The sequence below is a fragment of the Anas acuta genome, chromosome 7 (assembly GCF_963932015.1).
Source record: "Anas acuta chromosome 7, bAnaAcu1.1, whole genome shotgun sequence".
NCBI lineage: Eukaryota > Metazoa > Chordata > Aves > Anseriformes > Anatidae > Anas > Anas acuta.
The window spans coordinates 32,829,786-32,853,038 of record NC_088985.1 but is presented as its reverse complement, the minus strand read 5'-3'; the positions used below and the strand labels follow the sequence as shown (position 1 = coordinate 32,853,038).

General features: G+C 36.7%; 1 long non-coding RNA gene across 9 annotated transcripts in view; it reads right to left on the bottom strand.

Annotated features, from left to right (window-relative positions):
• The window catches only part of LOC137859668 (uncharacterized), a 124,871-nt gene that overhangs the window by 43,956 nt on the left and 57,662 nt on the right, over positions 1 to 23,253 (bottom strand). The window contains exon 2 of one of the 9 annotated variants that reach the window (XR_011098448.1): positions 22,493 to 22,569. The exons of the other annotated variants lie outside the window; for them this stretch is intronic. This is a non-coding gene — a long non-coding RNA (uncharacterized lncRNA). The remainder of the gene's footprint in view (positions 1 to 22,492; positions 22,570 to 23,253) is intronic. 9 annotated transcript variants of the gene reach the window in all.

The window sequence follows — 23,253 nt, the reverse complement described above, 5'->3', positions numbered from 1 at the left end:
GTAATAGTTGTCTGCTTTCAGACAAGCATGCATTTTTAGCAACTTCTATCTTTATTAAAACCTGATTTCATCCAACAAGAGAACGAAAACTTGATCTTTTATTATTCTGTAACAAAAAATAAAAATAAAAATAAAAAATAAAAAAAACAAAAAAATCACAGTCCCTTATTTTACCTTAGCATAATTTAAGAGAAAAAGAAGATACTACAGGCAGCACCAATAAGAGCTAACAATAATATTAATACAAGTCCTCTAGTAATCAGCAAAGTCCATTTCTGCTACAGAAAACACTGCAAGGAAATGGGGGGGACAATGATGAAATCCTATATTTGGCTCAAATTCATCAAGATGCTTAGTGAGACTTTTTGATGTACTTTGACTGCTTCTTGCTTACCTAGAGCTGCCCCAAATTAGGCACCTGGGATCAGTTTCCAAGTGCTATCTGCACTCAGATTTTATACAGATTTATGTGCTTACTCAACACACTGAACTAATTTGAACTTAAATTGGCTACTTCTTTCTTCAGAAATAAATCTCACTACATCTCTAGTTTCAAGGCATTTTAGAGGTTATTAAAATATTTTATTATTTTAGTTGGTTAAAAAACACCCATCCCAAATAAATGGTGTTACTCTGATGTGTAATGAACACAGCAGCGTTCAATGCAATGAACCACCTAGGTCTATAAGCTGATTGTTGCTCTCATCAATTATCTTCTAAATTCAAATTCATAAATCAAAGCCTAATAGGTCTCCCAATACCACGTATTTAACAAAGATTATACCACACATTAATTATATTTAAATACAAGGGCAAGCTCTGTTGCAACTACTTTTCCATTTATCATAATTTCTGCTAGAGGCTAGAAAATTAATGATAAACCAGCCTCAAAAACTTCCCTAAAACACATTAGGGCATTATCAAGATTCAGGTATAGATTCAGCAAGACAAAGCAGCCTGACCAAGTAGCTCCTAAACACTGCAATTTGCTTTCCTTGCTTGGGAAAGGCACAAGTTTTCCAGGGATGGTAATGACCCATCATGAGCATGCATTTCCACCTGTGCTGGTGGTACGTTGCTGGTGCTGGCACAAAGAGGTTTTTGGAATCAAACCCTGGCTCAGGTTTGACCTTTATGTGGTCACCAGATTGCCCCAGAGATCAATCAGAACCAGGTATCCAACACACTTAGGGCCCAGTCCTTATGTTCTGCAGCAAATTACATGATATTCTGCTAAAAAACAAATGATGCAAAGGAACATCAGGGAAAGAGATTCTCAGGCACCAGCTTTCATTGCATGCCAAGGGTCTCTGCCACAAAGTTCATTAGTGGTACAACCAAAGGACAGGAGACAGCCCCAACTGACCCTTCATATCAAATGCTGAAAATTTTTCATAAAGAAACTTTTGTAAACATTTCAGAAACCGATGGCTCTCATTACTCCAAGTCCATATGTTGCTTTCTTAAACTGAGAGTACTGCAGGCAGAAAGTGTCTATGCTTTTTACCCCCAAGGAATTGAGCACGGCAATTTTCATTTTTCATCTGTAACTTTCAAAGCTGGCATTTGCAAGGATGTCTGCAAGATAGCTACTTCTACTTGAAAGCCATGTGAAACAAACTGTCAAACTTTTTGACTATAAACTCATTCAAACAGAAAAAAAAAAAGTATATAAAAATATACATATGTATATAAATATAAGAAAATCCACTTCAACTTCCAAAAAATTCTTATAATGCAGTAAACATGCAGAGAATGGCGATACTTTCTGCTTCAGAGGGCTCAGCCCTAAATTCCTGATGAAACAGAAGAAGAGCTTGAGCCATTCCTCATCCCTTTTAGAAAGTTTCCCTCACCTCTGCTGATTTAGAAAGGTGAGTCACCAGCTACCTCCCTAGCAAAAGCTGAATTTCCTTGGTGATTTCTCTCGCCTGCAGAAGCTGTGCCTGTCCACATGCAGCTTATATAAGGCTGAGTGGCTACTGCCGAATTAGCTGTTATCTAACCCTCTTCCCTAATGCAGATAAATGATTAAGCGCCACCATAATGAACTACCTATGTGGTCCACTGACATTTTCAGCACCATTTCCCCATCTGATGCACACCACGCCTCAGCAATCAAGAGGAGGAAGCATTTTTATTCTGAGCATGGACAGGCTGAGCAGCAATACCTGCTGCTAAAACTTACTCATCTGAGGTCTGATGAATATGCCAATATGTTTGTCAGCTTTTAGCGCCTTTTTTTTTTTTTCCTTCAAGCTTTCAGAGATAATTTAGCCAAGTTTTAGAGCATTTGCTAAACTAAGCACTTACTCCTGTTTTAGGCCACCTCTCCACAAATCTTAAGAAGTTTAAGTTGTATTGCTGCCATTGCATCAGAAATCTACTTGGTTCTTAACTTTCAGTTTCAGAGAACGTTAATAGTGATGTTAAAAGAAATCTCTGTTGACATACATGTTTTTACTTAGCCCGGCACAAAGCACAGCTCTGCAGACCTGACGTGCTGCCTTGGTTATTGATTTCTATCTGCAGCATTCCCTGGATTTCTCAGTGGAGCCCAAGCTTTCCAAAGGACACACAACTGGACAGTGCAGAAAACACTGGTACAGAGTGACTCCAAGCCTGCTAAAAACCTGAGCAGATGCAAAAACAAAATCCTGTCTTTGTATAAAAATGTATAAAATGGATAATTTCACACATCTATTCATTTTTGATAAGCATTTCCTTATATATTTAAACTTGCTCATAGCTTTGAAAATGAAGCGTGTGCATGAAGGGATGCAGCAAACATATCGGCCTAATTCTGCTTTCTTCTTTTAGACTGGGAGCAACACTAGTGAGTTCAGTGGAGTTGTTTTTAAGGAAGAAAGAAGTAGGCCAAGTGCAGATATGTTTTATTAAAGCCTCTCATGCAGGGAACAGTAATAACAGCAATATAAAACAATGTGAGGTTCATTTGAGTAAGAAATTTGGATTAAATATATGGATGATTTTCAACCAAGGTTAATAGCCCACAGGTGAAAAACAGCCATAATTTTCAGGCTGAAAAGATAAGCATACTTCTAGAGCTTTTTAGGGAACAAAACTATATAATACCTTCATAAATATCTAAGAGAATGCACATTATTACTGTACTCATCATATTCATCAGGTCTGATAGGAACACCAAATTACACGAGGCTACAAGTAACAGACATAGGATATTGGGCAAGACGCCTTGTTTCAGAAACTGGACCACTGAGGTGAAACTGCTCTTCAGAGGAGAAGGAAATTAAATAAACTGACTTGCTTGGAGGATGATGTGTATACACCTGGATCATTAAAGTGGCACTCATGGGACTCTGTGCATGACAGGTGCATTGTATAATGCATGCAGTGCATTGGTAAGCTTGGTTGTAGGAACAGCTACAAGAACACAGGAGGAAAAAAAAAAAAAAACCAAAAAAACAAAAAAACAACTTACTGGTGCTTGAAAAGACTCTCTGCCTTTAAAATGCAATCTCTACTTTGTCACCCCTGCTTCTTCTCCCAAAGTGTGAGATTATTGTATGAATCCAAGAGACAAGGCTTTAAGATGAGAAATTAGTGAGCATATTGACCATGCAGAAAAGTAACAAAAACAGGAAAGAATGCATAGGCAAATTGCTGTGGTGTTATTTTGAATGCTGCTGTCACAAGATTATTGATTTTCTGCCTTCAAAAAGTGTGTGTAATGATTCCATTTTCATGTTATTCTTGGTTCATTAAAATGAATACTTTCACATTATGAAGGTTGGATCATCACCTTCAGTGTATAATTTGAAAATAAAAATATCTCAGCCTTTACAGCTAATGCCTGCCCCTATTTTATACTAATGGTGCATAATGAATATGGCATATACCTAAATTTATTCTAAGTTATGTTATTACCATGAAGAACTTCAAGAAGTCACTTATATTAAAGTCAGTTTAAATTTCTTTGGTTTGCAATGCCAAGCCCTCAAAAAAATAAACAGTATCTAATTTATCTGGGGAAAAAAAAAAAAAAAAGATGAATTCTTTATCATGGAAGTAATATGAAAAGACATTATGAAGGAAATACTATGTGATTAGGTACCACAAACGTAGATTAGGCACATATGTTGTTTATGGTAGCAGTACATAAGTGTACAACACAGGAATAAAAACATTGATAAATAATAAAAAATGTCTTTAAGTACAGTAGGAGCTGCATGTGATGAGCCATATAGATTAAAGGGTTGGCAAAATGCATTTTGAAAATGGCTGTTTTCACAAAAAAATGAATGCATATGCACTGGCCATGAATGTAAACTGAGCAATTTGTTCTGAATATGATAAAGCTTTTAATCACAAGACTAGGATGTAATTCCAGAAGTCTCTTCTACAGAAGCAGTTAGCATGCACACACAAAAAAAAAAAATTAAGCTGGATCCTGATGCATTCCTGAAGAGACACTAGACTTTGACCCTGTAGTAGCATTGAGTCCGTACAATAAGAGTGGAGATCCCTTCCAGCTGAGAAGCTGCAATATGAAATTTCTCCTCTTTGCTCTTGTTTATACTCTTTATTAGTTGACTTTGCTCATGTACTCTGGAAAGGCATGAAAATCAGTCAATGTTTTAATCTTATTATGCAAAAAAAAAAAAAAAAAAAAAAGATAGCAAAAAAAAAAAAAGGAAACAGGGTTCAAACACTGAAAATCCTCACTGCCTAAGTATCTTCTGACCTTGACAAACTCTAGTTGTTACTATCCATTAAATGTATAAATTCATCAACAGCTTTTCAGCAGTAAATGAATGCGAGATGAGGAAAACATGAATGTCATTAACCACAGAAAACATCCACTGAGGCAAACTATTCATAACAAAAAATGCAAACCAAGTCCTACATGCTGGCACTTGGCACAGACTGATGAAGGAGAGCTGCTCTCTCAGCTGAACTTAGAGCCCTAATCGTTGTTTTTTTTCCCCCTCACAAAGTCAGGCCCTGAGTGCCACCAGGCAGAAACCACAAAATGAAAACCAACACTTTCAAGACCACCAAAATGCTATTTAGTCAGCCCAGCTTTCTTGCTCTTGGCTCCATTCCACTGATGCTTTCCCTAAGCCTTTTCATGCATATTCTCCATTTCCAGGTTAGTGTTGATTTCCAGGTGGGAGCTACTTTATCTACCTATACTCCATAGCGTGACCATGCCTTGTCCCTGGAAGATTTTAGCATTTTATGATCCATTCACAATTCACTCTTTGCACTGTGTGCTTTACCCCAATATTTCAATTTACAGGTAATATTCAGTGCCACAGACGTCCTATAAATATGATAGAGTACATAGATAGCTGTCATTGCATCTTCCAAGCACAGCATCAGAACAAGTGCTAAAGACAGGCTGATAGCTAACAGGCTCTCTGGGCGCGTTACACCTAGCGTGAAGTGTGACAAACACTACAAAATGGGAAGCGAACGGGACGTGCTTGCCAGCCTCTGATACTGTCAGTGTGATCCCAGATCATATTCACACAAGTCCATGTTCCACAATAAATTGCATTTCTTTTACTTTCAGGCTAACCACCACAGGGAATGGTTTAAATACAAAATATTCTCAGCCTTTCCAACACATAGAGCTTTAACAAAAGAAATGCAGTGACCATTCTTGTTAATTATCCCTCATATAATTTTCTGTGAGTTCAAGGAACCAAAGGTGATTTACCGTTGAGATTGTTTTCTGCTGACACAGCTTTTGCTTCATTTTCTTTCAACACACATTTATATAGGCTAAATATTTGGAAGCTAGAGGTTACAAAATCCAGACAGGTCAGCTAATTTGAAACAAAGATGGGAAAAGAGAAGCGAAGGATATAATACATTCACCTCTTCTAACCCAGGCAAAATCTTGGCAAACCACCACCAGAATGAGCAATTGCATAGTGTGGGTTCAACTGTGTGACTGAGGCAACTTCAATCCCTCCACCATCAAACTAACACTTCCCTCAAAGCTCACTGTTCTTTACAGCCACATCTCTGATGCCTTCCAAGACATATTCAGAGGACTCTGGGAAACACAGTTTCTAAAGATCCCTTTTTAGGTATTATGTAGCAAAACAGGATTAAAACTCCAGTTCAAAAGACTGCTTCTGCTCTGGTTTTCCCTGATCAGCATCCAGAGGTCTGTGAGTGAGTGAAAACTGGCTGAGTAATCATGATAGTAAGGCCATCAGAGATGGACAGAAGCATACTTTGTTGTAGGCGTGCTCCAGGTCAGCAGGCTGAGTACTTTGCACTGATGACATGGAGAGAAGTATTTGTATTTTCATTGGGTAGAATCCAGACATTTGCTGTCACTTTGCACAGTCCTGTTAGCCCTACCCCTTCCTCCTCACTGTAAAATTGCCCATGAGTAATCTTCTTGCTTATAAGACAACAGTTTAATTAATTCATGTACTGCTTGAGGGGTGGAGGCAGGTCTTATATGTGATGAAAACAAAGCTTATTTTCAACTTCTTCCTGCTCATTTATTCATGAGTATAATAGCAAAACAGCAGCATATTGTAGTTAGCAGCAAAGCATAATTCCTTCAGACAAGACTGATTAGAAGACAGGCTAACTGCAAGGCTCGGTAGCCTGCCTCCACCACAACGTATCTAGGGGAAAGTAAATTAAAGCTTGACTGCTCTGCTTCCTGAGGCATTCCCTGCAGCTAAGAACAAAAAGGCAAATCTTCTATTACTTGACACTAGATAGAAGTTTGTTTGTTTGTTTTAAATATATGTATATACATATACATATATATATATATAATCTCATTATTTTCCTTTTCCCTTTTAAGCAGCCCTTACTACCTTGTATATTAGATACCATGGACCACAATTCATACTTCCATCCTCCTTCCCTTGCACACCGCAGTGGCACTCCAGTGAGAACGCTGTATTGCCAACAAGGGAAGACAGAGAACAGAGATAAGAAAAACTCTGCTTTAAGATAAGGAGAAAAAAAAAAGCTTTAGGCAGCAACACTGAGTCGTTGTGTAGTACATGCCTTAAGGGGCGCCTGGAGTGAGACTTCAGCAAGCCAAGACTTGCAGGTTGTGTGCTCCAGCAATTATGAGCAGATTGAGTCACATCCTTCTTTGCCATGAAATGTTACCAAATCCCAATAGGAAAATTTACTCCTTCCAGTTTTTTGTTTGTTTGTTTTGTATTGGTCAGAGTAAAACATTTCAGATTTTATTATTTCTGAAATTAAAATCATATTTCTAAGTTGACTTTTTAAAAATTCCTTTCATCCTGTTTGATGTCAGAATCACTTTTTGCAAACCTACACGAGCAGTGTTCCCAATTTGATATTACCAGCTCAGATACAGATACTTCACTATCTATTTTTCATTTAATTCTTGAGAGTGAAAACACTTTCTTCTATTACTGTGACTGCTTTATAATTGCTGTCAGTTGACTAAGTAACCTACAAGATTAAACCATGGGAGCAAGTGCCAATCCCCTATTCACTGAAGGAGGTAGAAACAGGCATCAGTCTGTGAGGAGGGTTGAACTGGGCAGATGAAAAGGAGCACACTGGCTGCTCCAACACATCCTCCATCATAAAATGGTGCCAGTGGGACAGGGTCTGCAGCAGATCACAGTGAGAAGGCCCTGGATCTTGGCACAGTTGCATGTGTAAATGGGAATCACAGCCCCAAATGCAAAGAGAGCTCAGTGGGAATTGGATGCAGGAAAAGTGACCAGCTTCATGTTTTTCAAGGGGGGATGTAATAGAATAAGAAGTTCCTTTGAATAAGACATAAAACTTCCAGCTGAGGACATTTTAGGGAAAACATGCTTTGAAAAATGTGAGGGCTTTGAGAAAATGTGTGGACAGAAATGGGAAGGGTAACTGAGAGAAGCTGTTCAGCCATGCAGATCTCTCAGTGCATTTTTTCAAGTTAAAATACAGTGGTATCTCCAAAGTGGAAGAAAGAAAAAGAATTGGTTGTTTCTTAAATATTCTGAGCAGTATGTATAGAACAATATACAGAACTGTGCTGAAACTATGGAACAGCTTAGGTTACTGCTGTATTGCTGCTCAGCATTGTGCTAAATTGTAAGCTTCAGAGCAATTTAACCAGCAAAGAATACTTGAGTGCAAGTTGTTTCTTATTCACAGGACTTTTTCCACCCTTCATTTCTCCCATCCTGTTTTTTTTTTCCTCATCTCCTCTTACACCTTTACTGTTCTGGAGATTGCAGAGGGAGCCAGGATGAGGCCTAAGAGCAGTTGCAGGATGCTCTGGGGCCCTGCTGGGCTGCTCATTTTAGACTAGAAATTTGGAATACTGCATAGGTCCCTTTCTACACAGCGATCTCCATCATCATAATGACTAAAATGATACAGTGATTTCTCTCAGGCAATGGATTTATTGCTATTATATTCTCTGAATACTTATTTCAGAAAAATCATGTGTTCCAGTCATACCCACGACTCAACATGTTTACTCCACAGTAAAACACCTATTTGCACATTCTGTAGGCGAGGTCCAGAACAAACATATTTAGAGAGATGAAAGAGCATCGATAGAACAATAAACTTGCAGCCACCTACAGAAAACATTATGTGCATCTACTAATGAGACTGGAAGCACATAGGCACAAAATATCTCAAGGCTAAGGAAACAAACTTTCAGAGCACTGGCTAGCCAGATAGTCAACTTGGAAAAAAACATTGAGAAATACATGATCAACTCAAGAGATAACACACTCAATAAGCCCAGAGCTAAAGTGTTATGAAAATTCATAGGATGAATTTTACCTGGCCACACTATAAGATGCTGTATTTGCAGAGTAGCTGTATCACACAGGGAAGAAATTTGCAGTAATAGAACCCTCACAGCTGCTTTAAAGGACCTTCAAAGTTAATTTAAAACACATAGCAAACCTGGCACATTTAAACACAGCATGGTTTCTTAAGTTCAGTTTGCTTTGTAAGATATCAGATATATATTATACATTCAGCGCAGCATAATACTGCAAAGAACATTTGAGGTAAACGAAAGATTAGCAATAGACTTTTTAACTAGGAAAAATAGATGCTACCAGAAACGTCCATAAAAACAAATAAGCAGCAGGTTTTAAAGTACAGGGCATGTGTACTAATGTGCATGCAGAAGGTCCAACTATGAGGAAAACACCAAAGCGTGAGGAGTGAGACAAACAAGTGAGCAAGTACAGATGAAATTCCAGAAAGTTTTGAGGAATATGTTGAAGATTTGCCTTTTTTTCCTTTCTTTTTTTTTTTTTTTTTTTTTTTCCAATGTAGGATATGGAAAAAAAAAAATAGAGTTTGAGCTGAAAAAAGTTTGAACTTATTTTGGAAATGTCATTTTCTTCACTGTGCCACTTTGAGTTCTTTGCATAACTGGCATTTTGCACAGAAAACATGAGATATTGATATTTATTACCAGTTAATAGGAAAAATCCTACTATCCTTCATTTCCTCGTCATAAGAAATAGCCTGTAAACAGCTTTTGCTATAACCAAGAAAGATGATTCAACAAATCCATGATTTAGGACTTTTCTTTCTGTAGATAATAAGTCAGTTCTAATAACAGACTATCAACCCATCATCAAGAACATATACTTGGATCAGAAAATGCTATTATTTTTAACATTTTTATTAGCATCATTTTATGAAAAATATATATATTGCTATTTTCCAATAAATACATCTTATAGCAATCCCTAGTGAAAGCACAAGCTTAAATATCTACAGATCACAAAAATAAGGGCACTTGAAACAATCATCTACCTTCTTTCACAGACCAGAGCTGCCTTTCATCATTTTAATTCCTCAGAATTTCAAAGAACCTCAATGAGAAAATGTCCTTCAAGAGCAGCTTTTGAACTCCCTCCTGATGCAGAAATCTGCTCCAGAAGGAGCCCTGATTGATGTCAAACACCACCTGGGTGCATAAAATTGTCAGACCCAGGAGGCAAAGTAGGGTTCAAGTCAGCCAATTCATTTCTACTCTTTAACAGGAGAAATCAATGGTAGAACTGTGGCATAACAGTCATAGCTACATTTTTTTCTCCAGCTATCCCAGACAGACAGTGAATTTGGCCAGTGTGACTTCTTTGCCTCCAAACTCCATAACAACTCTCAATGATAAATTACAGCTAGCTCAACAGGAAGACTTCAAAGTTTTAACCTCATAACATCACACATACCCACGGTTCCCCCCCCCACAAGCAAAGCTCCAACCATCCAACACAGGGTCAGCATCACTTATGATCAGCTTCATTATATCTCATTTAATCTTGTGCAGGACATCCCAGTCACCTTCTTTTCTTATTGGCTGTGATGTGAAATCAAAGGTTGAGGGATCATAAAATTTGGGGAAAATTTAGCTACTCTGAAACCATTAGGAATATCACACTGATTTCACTGGGTTCACAGCACTCTGGTCTCACGCTCTCCACAAGAATCACCAGAAATATCTGTCCCTTCTGTCGGAGCAGCTGGTATGAGCACAGTCTCAGAGGAATCTGTCCTTCTACTTGTTCTGTCTTTCCCTTATCTAATACCATGCAGATATTTGCATAGCTGCGAACTCTGATATCTGTTTAGTTTGGAGCTGCAAACCGCTATAACATCAATCAGCAGACACATTCCTACTGATCTGTCCTAGAAGCCAAGTATCTGCTCTCCAGCATCCAGAACCATCAGAGAAAGAGCAACAAAGATAAGGCATGGAAATGATAGATAAAGTTTCCCAGAGCACTGCTGGAGCACCACCAAGCTATTCTGAGTAACACCTACATGACTAAACAGGCAGAACAAACAGGAAAAGGGTTTCTGAGATACAAAAGCCTTTTCCCCAATAGAAATAAGGATAAATCTGATTAAAAAGTGACATAGGTGCCACTTGCTGACTTGTCCAAAGCAAGTCTGCTCTTGTCCTTGTTTTGATCTCTTCCTCCTAAGAAAGAATGAGCTCCATTAAACTGCATTATAAAATAACTGAAATCACACAAGTGGCAGGAAAGCATAAATTCCCTGTAACAATAAGAAATCTGATTATTCAGGGAGCAGTGTGCTACAGAACTCATTCTTTCTGGTACTTTCTTTGGTCTGATGATCCTTAAAAAGAAACAAAACTAAACCATTTTTTCTGAGGAAACCAGTCAATCAAGTAGCCACATTCAGTACAGGCATATGTTATATCAGAAACACATCTTTTTTGTATTTGGAAATGTAACAAGGCATAACTGAATTCTGCTGAAAACATTTTTTTCGAATTTTAAATAGCAACAGGACTCAAATACAAAAAAAAAAAATCACTTATATACCCTAACTTTTGTTTAAATGGTGCTGCTATCTCACTTGGTAACTACTGTCCAACACTTCACAATTGTTTTTAATTTAGAAAAAAATCCAAATCCCCTTTTAATCTTCCCATTGACCTCAGTATGACTGTTAATTTATCCTTTTGTGTTGTTAAAATCTTTTTAACAGACTGGACTAACATTATAGCTTCTTGTGTACAGAACAAAGTATAAAGTCAGGACCTGATAACCAATATTCTGAAAAATAAAAATCTTTATTTTTAAAATGAGGAAAAATGCATATAATCTGGAGTTTCCAAGGAACAAAATTGTCCATACTATCACCGCACTAACTGAAGCACTTGGAAACAAGGGAACAAACAATGAGAGGTGCCTGTGGCTCTTAAACTAAACATACAAAAAGATAGACTGTGAAAGACAAAGTCCCCAAGGATACATTTTTACTCTTCTTTCCTCTGCAAAGTAAGAATGTGCTTAGAGACAATCATGGTAAGTAAACAGATTCATGGTAAGTAAACAGATAAATAAATTAACGTGAAGGATTGAGCAGTCTTCTCGCAAACAGATAATTTAGAAAAGATTTTCTCCTGTCTGAAGAGATGAAAATAACACATGTAATAGTCATATCAAAAAGGCTCCTGACCCTCACTTAGATATCTATAGGGAATTGAAGTACACAACATGTTAAAAACTCCTTTCATTTTTAACACCATCTGTTAATAATTCAGATTTATATTTTACACAACAAAGCTGGAAAGGCCAGATCACCAGGAGATAACCATCAATCTAAAACGTTAATCCAATATACTATTTTTTATAAAACTTGTTTTTTCTTTATCAGCTTTTAAATTTTTGCCTTTTTTTTTTTCCATTGAACCAAGAATTTCACACTAGGAGAAATTTTATCTCAAGTACTTTATCTCAAGCAATCTGTGCAAGTTGGTTTTGTTTGGAAAATATTTTGTTAGAGCAAATGGTATTTATCTAATCCCTTTCTCTTTACTTAAAATCTATGAATACATATATTTATTTTGCTGAGCACAGAAGGCTCAAGCTAATTTTCTTGTTTGTAATTCCAACTACTTCTTCCAATTCCTGCTTCTTTTCCAACAGTTCTCCAAAACAAATTTTCATCTGTTGACTTTCTCCTAAGGCCATGATAAAAATGATTTTATAATATTTCTTTGGTTACTTTCCAATTGAATTTTTGCTTCAATGATCTCTTACCACTGAAACCTGGTACAGGTGGAAGGAGGGAAGAAGAGATTACAAATTATTAAGTTCCAGCCCCAGAATGTACATGATGACAAGGCCTTTTTCATCTATCACTAAGCAATGACTTGTTTAATAGTTTGGAAGTTTAGTGTGACATATCTATCATGTTCATCATCTTTAATGAGCTTTATGGTTGTCTATAAATCAAAAATATACATGCTTGAGGCCATCTAAATACCTATTTAACAACAACAAAAAGCGGAGGGGTAGTTATAGCCCTTGGACATCTCTGGAAAACACAATAAGACTGATGTGCCTTATGTCCAGATAACACCAGATTAGGACAAAAAGCAATAAGAAGTTAGCAGCATATAATAAAAAAAGTTAGCAGGAATAAGTTTCTGCAATATTCAGTGAGAAGCATTGGAAATTCATCAAAGTGATTATTATTTATATTGCAGTATCAAAAGTAGTAGCACTATCATTAAGGTCCTTCTAGGGAATTCAAATTTAATAAGAGTTTTAACCTTTGTTTCATTAAGAAAAATACCACTGAAATGGCAAAGACTCAAAACATAGAATATGAACTTTGTAATGTATTTGAAATTATTTTTTCATGGTGATTTGATGACAAATTTATCAACACGTTATCATATAATATTTTGAATCTTTTTAAAATCTTTTTTGGCATTTTTCATCTTGTTCATCCAAGATGATTTTGTACAAGTCTGCAGGAAATCAAAAACATTTTGAGGCATCAACAGTCCAAAGTATTGCTCTCTGGAGTTTTTATTCCTGGAAGTGGTTATCCATCAGTATATCCATCAGTGTTTCCTATGCATTTTTAGTATGATTGGGAGTGTCTCATACCAAAGAAAACACATCATTTTAATTTTAGAGCTTAGTTTTGTTGAGACAAGATAATTTCACAAATTCATGCGATATTGTGACAGACAGGTCTGTCGATGAAATCACTACCTGAGAACACAAGAATCATATTAAATATGTATAGCAAAGCAACGTTTCTGAACATAGAGGGAAATTAAAGCCTTGATGATCCTATTATAAGGAATGCAGAGCAGAAAGGCTGGCAACACTTCTATCCTTGTTTACATACTTATAAAAAGGCTCAGAAATTTGTTTAGATGAAAACATCATTCCTTAATATTAACTGTAATTAAATAGAGATTTTGATTGCTAATTGCAATTTGAGCTACAATGGACAGAAAATGTGATCTTTAGTTTCTGTGATATAACCAAATCCAATAGCATAGCGACACATTTGGAAGTGATAGGGAAGTGATGGAAATGGTGGAAATTTGGAAGATATGAAGGGGACCAGTATCAGCACAAACGGGACTGAGTGCTTTTTTTTTTTTTTTTCCTTCTCCCCACAACCCTCTTAACCCTTTTAACGTCCTTCATGATTAACAAAAGGGCTTCTGCATTTGATGTCTTTCTGCAGACAAAAGAGACACAATCCTCTTTGGGAAAAAGAAAGAGAGAGACAGAAAATAGCAGCTTCTTTCTATTAAATATAGTCCTGAAACAGGAGCAGGTGCTAAGGAGGAGAACATGGTGACATTGTGACATTCAATAAAACGACATTGAACTGAGGATGCACAATGAGATACAGCCCACATATATTGGTCATTGCCACTTTCAGAAATGATGGCAGAAAAAGGTTTTTAAGATGTATTTTCATCTCTCACACTCAATAGAGAACAGTGGTCTTGACACCCACATGACTGACACAGTGCTAGGTGATTATGTGAAGAGATGACAGTGAAATAACATTATCTGACATTGAGAACATAGAATTATTTTTGAAAATGTCATGATTTGAAACAACCATACATTGATTTCTTCACTGACATGAAATCATGCCTCCACATTTTGTAAATCAAATTAAGAGTACTTCCATGGAGTTGGTTTGTAATCACTGGAAGCTACTATAAGCTTAGACCTTGGGGCAATGGAAATCATTTTTCAACAAAATATTTCTAAGACCTTCACATGCTTCTGAGCATGTTAGAGCTTCTGCAATCTCTCATCTGTCAGCAGCATAAGTGGAAGGAAGAGCTGCAATATTACAGAAGTCCTTTGCACCATCACAGTGGTTTGTGCATTATACCCTTGGCACCTCAGTTCACTATGTAGGTCAAGTAGGGTTCTTGCCCTTTCTTTGCCCTGTAACTGATTGCTGTTAAGAAGTCATCTAGCACCTTTATATTATCAGGTTATCAAGGCCTGAATGATGCAGCTGAATCAGGTCCCTGGAGCTTGAAAACAGAGATGGGACTTACAGCATCTATGATGTTAAAGTAATTTCCCCAGCTTCAGTTAGGTTTTAATTCTAATTTCTTAGTTTCAAAATCTCTTTACAAAATTGAAGTCTTTGTTCTCTGTGGTGGGCATTTTAGAAGTAGACTCAATCATGCTTCAAATATAAAGCTGTAGGTACTAGTAGGGACATTTTGGGTGGCACAGTGAGCTGTTCTTTCTGAGACATTTGCCCTGGCTGGCCCTGAGTGATCTGTAAACGTCAGCATTCTATAGTTCTCCCCAAATGCATTTGCAAATGTACTTTTTCTTCATTGGGTTTTTATTTGCTAGTAACTCACACTAATGGAACAGTGAGGTGACTTTTAGATGTATTAAAGATCTTTGGCCCAAACATTAAAATCATTTTCATAAAACACAAACTAGATGTCCCTTCTTTCCCCTTAAAGGATGTCTGAGTATAACAGACGTCATACCCAGTCTAATGAAGTCAGAATAATTTTTATTCACTGACAACCTAGGGACAGTACCTATAATCACTGGCTAATCAAAGAAGACTTGACACCACCTCTTCTGCCAACATCACAAGCTTACAGTTTTAGCACAGTCCATAATTCAAAGCCTTTGCAGACCTACACTACCAGACAAAAGAAAGAAAACTTCTCTCAAGCATCAGGCAAGTAAGGCATCTTGATATCTCATTTTGTTTGAAAGCAATACAATATAGTTTATAACAGAGGCAAGTGCTTTATGTCAAGGGCAAATAGCCATAAGTAGCACTTGCTGTAGACTGATTTCCTTCCTCGTGACCCATGCTTGTATTTGTAAGGCAGATACTTAAGGGACTGCTTATGTTTGTAAGCTATAAAATGATGTCTGGTTTACAGCTAACATCCATTCTTCTTAAAAATACTCATCATTCTTCAGCAATATTCCTAATCATTAACTTCAGGTAAAGCTTTACAGTAGTTTGCTTACTCTATAGAACAGTGTAGCAAAATTATTACTAAAAGGATGTCTTCCCATTAGTGATATATTTACTATTGCTACTATGTGCAATCAAGCTGTCATTTATGTAAACCTTCCCTTGCAGATCTAGTATTTGGATTTAGCATCTCTCAAGCTGTTACTGCTGTCACTGTGAAAATAAGGAAATAAAAGCACTCTCTCTACTGGATATGGATATGGAGAACGATGTCACAAGTGTGGGAGGCTTGGGGAGATGAATAGTAAAACAGCTTCCAAAAGCCTGCCTGGATTTGGCAAAAGGACAATCCACATTTATACTCTCTGGGGAAAAAGAAGGAAATGCAGGATGTCTCAGAAGGATAGTATACTCTCAAGTTGTTCTTGTGCTGCCTAAATACTGAAGGCAAAGGCATCCACCCATCCCTTGTCTTCATCCATCTGCTTCTTGCCTCCCTGTTTAGCTAGAGAAGAGTTCAAAGAGGATGCATGCCTTACCATGCTGCAGCTAATGTTACAGGCTTTTGCCTTTACAGACACATGGACCTCTCAGGCTTTACAACCAACTTGTTCCTGTTTCAGGAACACCTCTTATATCTGTGATCTCGTAAACACTTTTTATTTATTTAAAAAGAAGTAAGGATGACTTTTCACCCAGTCTGTTTAAAACAAACAAATGCAAGGGTAGATTCAGAAATTACATCTAAAGCAGCAGCTCAAATGCGGCTGAAAAAAAAGTCCATGTTTTTGTCCCAAACAACCCTCTCAACATTGCTTCCAAATACATTACATTTTACAGCCAACCAATATAACTTTATTTATATCCAATTAAGAATGATATTCAAATTTAAACATCTGCAAGCTGTTAAGCGTTCTCAGCAAAATTCTCAGTATGCTCAACTCCCACCAGCTACAGATGGAGAGGAGTGGGCTGAAGTACATTGCAAGAGTCATTCTTGAGTACATTTAAATTTAATTCCATTTTGATAGGTGTTGTGGTTTTGGTCCACAAGATCACACCTCATATTTAGAAGGCTGACTTGTAAGCAGCTGAAAGTTACACTTCGATCTCTCTGGAAGGTCTGTAGTCTCTCAAGTACCTTAATGACACGGCTAGTTAAGAAGATCCACAGCATAAAACCCATCATAAAAGCCATAAAACAAGGAGACCATAGTATAAACCCTATTATCTTCTCCCTATAGGTTTGAATTGAAAACAAAGTAGGAAACAAAAAGTAAATACTTTCAGATTCTGGAATGCTATCTTGTGAAAATGGAGTGGATTCTATCTGGATAATGATTTCTGGATAATTATGATTTATACAGCACGTAGGTTTATTCAAACTACAAATCACTGCTTGGGGTTTTTATCAGCTGAATAATTATATGGATTAATATTTGTTTGAGCTCAAATTGAATATTTAAAATATTTAAGATATTTAAAATCTCTTCTTTAGCATAGCCTTGAAGAACCTAGAGAGCCATATTCCAAAAGGAGTTCTATATTTTTCAGAGTAAGCTGCCAAATTAAAGGAATAACTTCTAATATAAACCTGGTAAACAAATACAAAAATAATACTAACAATATGGGCCAATCTAAGACTACAGCTGTTAGAATATTAACATCAGCAACTTCATTAGGAATACAGGTGTTTGCACTTAACTCAAGCTGTTTTAGACTGACAATTTTATGAGTAAGCCATAAATCATAACCATCATAAACCATAACCATATATATTCATCCCTGTAGTATTTTAGAATTTACCAAGCATGGTATCATAACAGAAACTTCTATATTCATTGTACAATATCTAGCACAACTGAGTCCTGATCCCTGAACAGGGATGAAGGCTGCACTCATTAAATAATGATAGAACATGAGAGTCTATCTCATAAGATTTGTAGACAACTCCATGAGTTATCCTCAAGTTAGAAGCTTTCTAGAGATCAAAGGAGCACCAGATATCAAAGCTTCTGATGTACAGAGGTTTGAAACAATAATCTGCCTTCTGAACATCAACAGACACAGGAGTCAAACTGCATATTCCTAGTTCTTAAACCCTTTGGTCCAAATTTCTCTTCAGGAATTTTTAGCAGGATTTTTTTGTTTCTTTTTGTAATTAGTTCTTACCATTATTTTTTCCCCAGATATTCAAAGTTGAATGTTGGATATTAAAAATAAATCTTTGTGTTTGGCAAAATTACCTCACTAAAGTGGGAGCAGCATGATTTCAGAAAGGTATTAAAAAAAAAAACTCATCAGCTTTTTCCTTGGTACATTACTAATCCACAATTAACATCTAAATCCACATTAACATTAAATGTAAGACTTACATGTATGCATTACGTGTTTGGATTCTATTAGCACCTCTGAATCCAGAGTATCTTAAATGTTATTTAAATAAATATTGTGTGTGTATATATATATATAAAATTGAGGAAAAAAGTCTACTGAATATGAAACTCAAAATATGGATAAAATGTGCTTTACATTATGATAGGTCTGGCATAGTATAGTCTGGTCAAAATTATCTCAGTTGAACATCTAAAGGCTTGAGAATATGGTTCAGTTCACTCAAAGAGTAGTAGCAATGTAAGTTTGAGAGTGGGCACTGGAGAAACTAAGGGGATCATTTTCTGTCATGGTACTTTAACATCTTTTAGGTCTACTCAATATTCACTCAGCAGAATACCTTAAGGTATTTCATTATCTAAACTACAAATAAGAAATACACTAAGTAACAATAAATAAATAAATAAATAAGACAGAAAGAAAAAAAGAAAAAAATCTCACTGGAGAACTCACTCTGAATGCTGAGTAACTGAGGGACATAACCCAAGTTTGCTCCAGCTGTAGTTGCACCCTGGGGTTTATTCACAGAGCTGTGAGTCCAAAACATGAATTTATTCTGAAAACTCCAGGTAGATGCAAACAGGTGGCACTGACCATTTTGAAGAGCCATGGTTCAAGGCAGCACTTGGCAAAGTATCTCAGCATATTTCCACCAATTTAATATTATTTGGTTAGAATTACTGTAGAGCCTTCAAACTGCAACTGAGATAATAGCCATGCTATTCTAGTTATAACAACACACACACAGCATGCCTTTGGTCCAAAGGGCTGAAACTCATGTAGAAACAGCACAGAAAGGGGAAAAAATAATATATTCTTACTTTAATGATGCAGAACTGGAACTCAAGGAGATTAAGTTTATTAGATAGGGATAGCCCCAATTCCTTTATGTCTGAAACCTCCAATTTAGCTCATGTTCTTTAAAGAACAAGACCTGTAGGAGCTTCAGAAGGACCATACTGGTTTAAATACCCTGCTAACAAGAGAATAATAAAGACCAAAAAAAAAAGTGAGTATTCTGAAGTATTCATTTGTGGTTTGAAAGATTAATTAGGCTCTAAAAATCACAGAAGATTATAAGAGTATTTTTGGAACTCTAACTTATGGCATCACACAATTACTAAAAATTTCAGTTTTTGAAATAAAATTTCATTACTATGTGTAGGATGGGAAAATGGATAGGAAAATAAACTTACAGTTCTAACACATGGTTCATTAAATCTTAGGCTGAGCTCAAATTATTTTTCAAATAAAATGTCCATTACAGCACTACTTGTTAATTTAGCCACTGAAGTGATGTATTAAGAGCTACAATAACAACTCTGGGCAGAATGACAGTAATTGCCTGTACTGCAATAAAAGCACAGAAATAATCCCAGCATAACACATTAAGGAAATCTTAGAAACAGTGAATCAAAATTACTTTGTAATTTTTTGCAGGCTTTACTTATTTAGTTGTTCTTTCTTTGAACTATTGATGATTTTCCTGCACCGGGAATCACACTGTAAAAAGCATGGTGATGGTTTGTTGACCATTCTCTGGAACTGCATTCATGTTCTCTGTAACACATTAAACTTTTTACCTCCCCATACCTAAGACAAGCTTTTACTGGAAAAATAAGTAAGACTTCTGCTCTTTACCTCCTCATTTGTTTAGGCACAGATGAAAGGGAATGTACCCAGCTTGTTTCTTCGACTACACCAAGGCCAAAAGATCAATACACGGTCCACAAGCCAGGCCATAAAACATCATTGTCTGCACTTCTGTGTGTACCTAAAATGTTGTTGTGCATTCACCTTTGTATCTCAGTAGAGAAAATTCCTTGGCAATATTCTTGGTTCACTTGTCTCAGGTCGTATATGAGACATCCTTTCAATATAGCATCTGAGTCTGAAATTTTGGTGTTTTTTTTTGTTTGTTTGTTTGTTTTTTTCAAGAGTTTGATCAATCAATAATTTGCCCCGCTTAAGTAGTGTCCTTCTGTGCTCTCTGCCTGCTTAGTAGTGGGGGAGGAAAATGGAGTGTTCCTCTTTGTTCTAACATACTGAAATATTTAATTTGCTTAGAAGTCCTTGGGTTGGATTATTGTTCTTTTTTACTGTTTTTTCTTAGGCATCCATCTTCTCTTGAAAGTATGTTCAGTCACAAAAATTCGAAACAGCCATTTTCTGCTCAGTTTAAATAAAATCAGATGGTATTTCATCTAATTTATCTGCAAATCCACAAATGAGCATTCATCTACATATCCTACCTAGCTGTCTAAATAAAAATTTGAGGTAGACTTTCATGTTCTCTCTCTTCAGGTGCTTCAACTGGTCTTAGTCTAATTAAGGAAATAGTTTAGATTTTTGGTTTAGACACGAAGTTACTTGCCTCAGATTTAAGATTATTTTCCCTCATATCTACCATTTTGATTTAACTCTTGAAAGACCTTTGCTGCATTATATTCATTTTAAAATATTTTGCTACCCTAGATCTTCACAAAATTATCACATTTGAGAGTACCCACATTACTACCCCAGAGATTTTCCCAGGTTACAGAATGTAGATACTTCACTTGGGGTCTAGGAGAAAGAAAAAGTGCATATTTGGGGAAACAGGGTTGAATATTGGAATTCCCAAAATTTCTGAAAGTAGCAGGCCTACCTGCCTGCTGGAAGGTCACATCTTGCAGATGTGACAGCCATGAGCAGCCAGTTGGATACATCTATAAAAGCTTATGGGTTAACGGCTTTATTGTAGTCATGGATATGTTGTTCTTTTGGATGAAATTACCTTCTTTTACAGATAAGTTTTTCACCTACAGGATAGCTTCATACTTTTGAAATGTCTCAGTTTTGCTTCCAAGCACACATCATCTTGATTCTCATTTTGAAGCCAACTCTGCTCCATGGGGCTACATTCAAGTTGTAATAGATCAGCACTTGATCTTCACATCCCAGTTTTTAGCTTCTAATGACTCACATGCTACATTTTGTTAAACTAAAATTTTCTAGTAATGGAGATCTATCTTAGTCTGTAAGATTCCAAAAGCATTTAGAAGGTTCAAACAACCAAAATAAATGCTAAGAACAGCATTGAAAGTAAGAGCAATCAATTTTGAGCTGAGCTCTGCACCAACTTCAAATGATAACAAAAAGAACCCCCAGGCTCATAGGACAATGTCCATCAATTGCTAGATACCCCCACGTTTAATATATTTACTGCAGAGTTCCTTGTGATCAAGAAGCATTTTCAAAAGTTCAAGCCTGAAGTGTACTATATTGACTTGTGAAGCTGAAGGAAAGATAACTTCGAAGAGAAGGTTCAGCAAGAGCAGATCTCAGGCAGAAATCCCCAGGACCGAGGGAATGAAAGTTTAATTCTCTTTGGGTTCCAGGTCTCAGATTGTTGAGTCAGGTCTTAAACTCATAAACGAAGGCCCAGATTGCCACGTAAATACAGGAGGAGCTTTTGCTTATAGCATGTAGGTAGCTGACACAAACTTAAAAATATTTGAATGGGTTTTGTTTTGTTTTGTTTTTGCTTTGTTTCATATTACACATTTATCAACAGCCCAATTATCTGAAACCAAGTTAGGCAGGGAGTGGGAAGAAAAACAACCAACAAAATAAACTTTTAGATAAAGCAAAAACGCAGCACAATAATTAGGAAAGTATTTAATTTACAGGAGATACTTTGACATCAATAAAAAGAATAGTGACATCAGAAGTAGCAAGAACCTCATTAGTCAGGAGAAATTTTGCCACAAACAGACAAAGCCTTCACAAGACAGTAGGGCTTCATGATGAAATAAAGAGTGGTCACAGGTCTTTCATCAATCAGGCTATTTGCTGTACCACATGGTCAAAAATTAGAAGCTTCTAAACTGACTCCTTATTAAGAGAAGGGTTTGGAGGCATACAGTGACATGTCTGGATGAGAGAGACATGAAGAAACCTTTGGGCTCCCCCCCCACGTAACTCCCTTGTAAAGGAGCATTTCAGTATTCTTCAGCTGATTTGTAGCAATACCCAATTTTTATACATTTGTATACAGACTCAGCCATGTAAAATCTACTTATGTTTGACTCCTGTGAGTAGCAAGGGAAAATGAAGAGAGAATTGTTGTGGTTCCTTTATTTTAACCACTAAAAATGCTTAGGTTCTGGTAAGCAGTAGGATACAGAGAAAGATTTAAAGAAATTAAAAAAAAAAATCTGTCTCAATTGATCAATTATTATTATTATGTTTTTAATCCATAGGGATGCAAAGAAAAGTACTAACTGCAGCTGCTGAAATTGCCTATGGTCTGTAACATGTTTATCACTATTAGGATAGACTGAGAACAAAGATACATACTCACATTTGCATGAAATACGGAGCTGAATGCTGAAACTGTCTGCATGAACAACACACAGACTCACACATTCTTCTGCAAAACTAAAACCGGAGCAAGAAAAAGAAGAAATGTGGCATTGTCTTACTACTAACACTACCCACAGGGAAGAAAAAAAAAAATATTCTTTGCTATGGTTCTACATGAACGATAAAACCATACTTCCACACACCATAATTTGGAGCACTCCCATTCTAGAGTAGTGGCAGGAGACATTATTTGCTCTGTGATTCTTCCTTGTGCCAAAGATGTGGTTTTGTCCCTCAGAAGCTCGCCCCATTTCTCATGCTGCAGTGACAAGCACTGGAAAATAGACATTTTAGGAAGTGAACTCCCTGAACTAGAATGCTAGCATTAGTCCCAGAAGATCAGAGTTTCCCTAGATCCCATGTATTCCCCTCTACAAATGTTTTCACTGAGGAAACAGCTGAGCACCTTCATTCTGCTTTCTGTCATCTACCCCAAGAAGTTGGGGGTCACTCTTCTTCCAAACCAATTATGACCTTCAAGACAACAATAACTGCTTCAAACAGTGGAGGCCAACTCAGACCTGTCTGGGGCTAGAAACTCTCCCTCTCTCCATCTTTGACTACAGCACCTTGCAGTCTGAATACAAAAGCTAATAAACCAAAATCCAATTGTGTTCCAGAATAAAGTCACAATGAAGGCTTTTCTATCAGCCTGTAATGACAGAGAAACCAAAACAGGTACACCAATTATTGAATAGA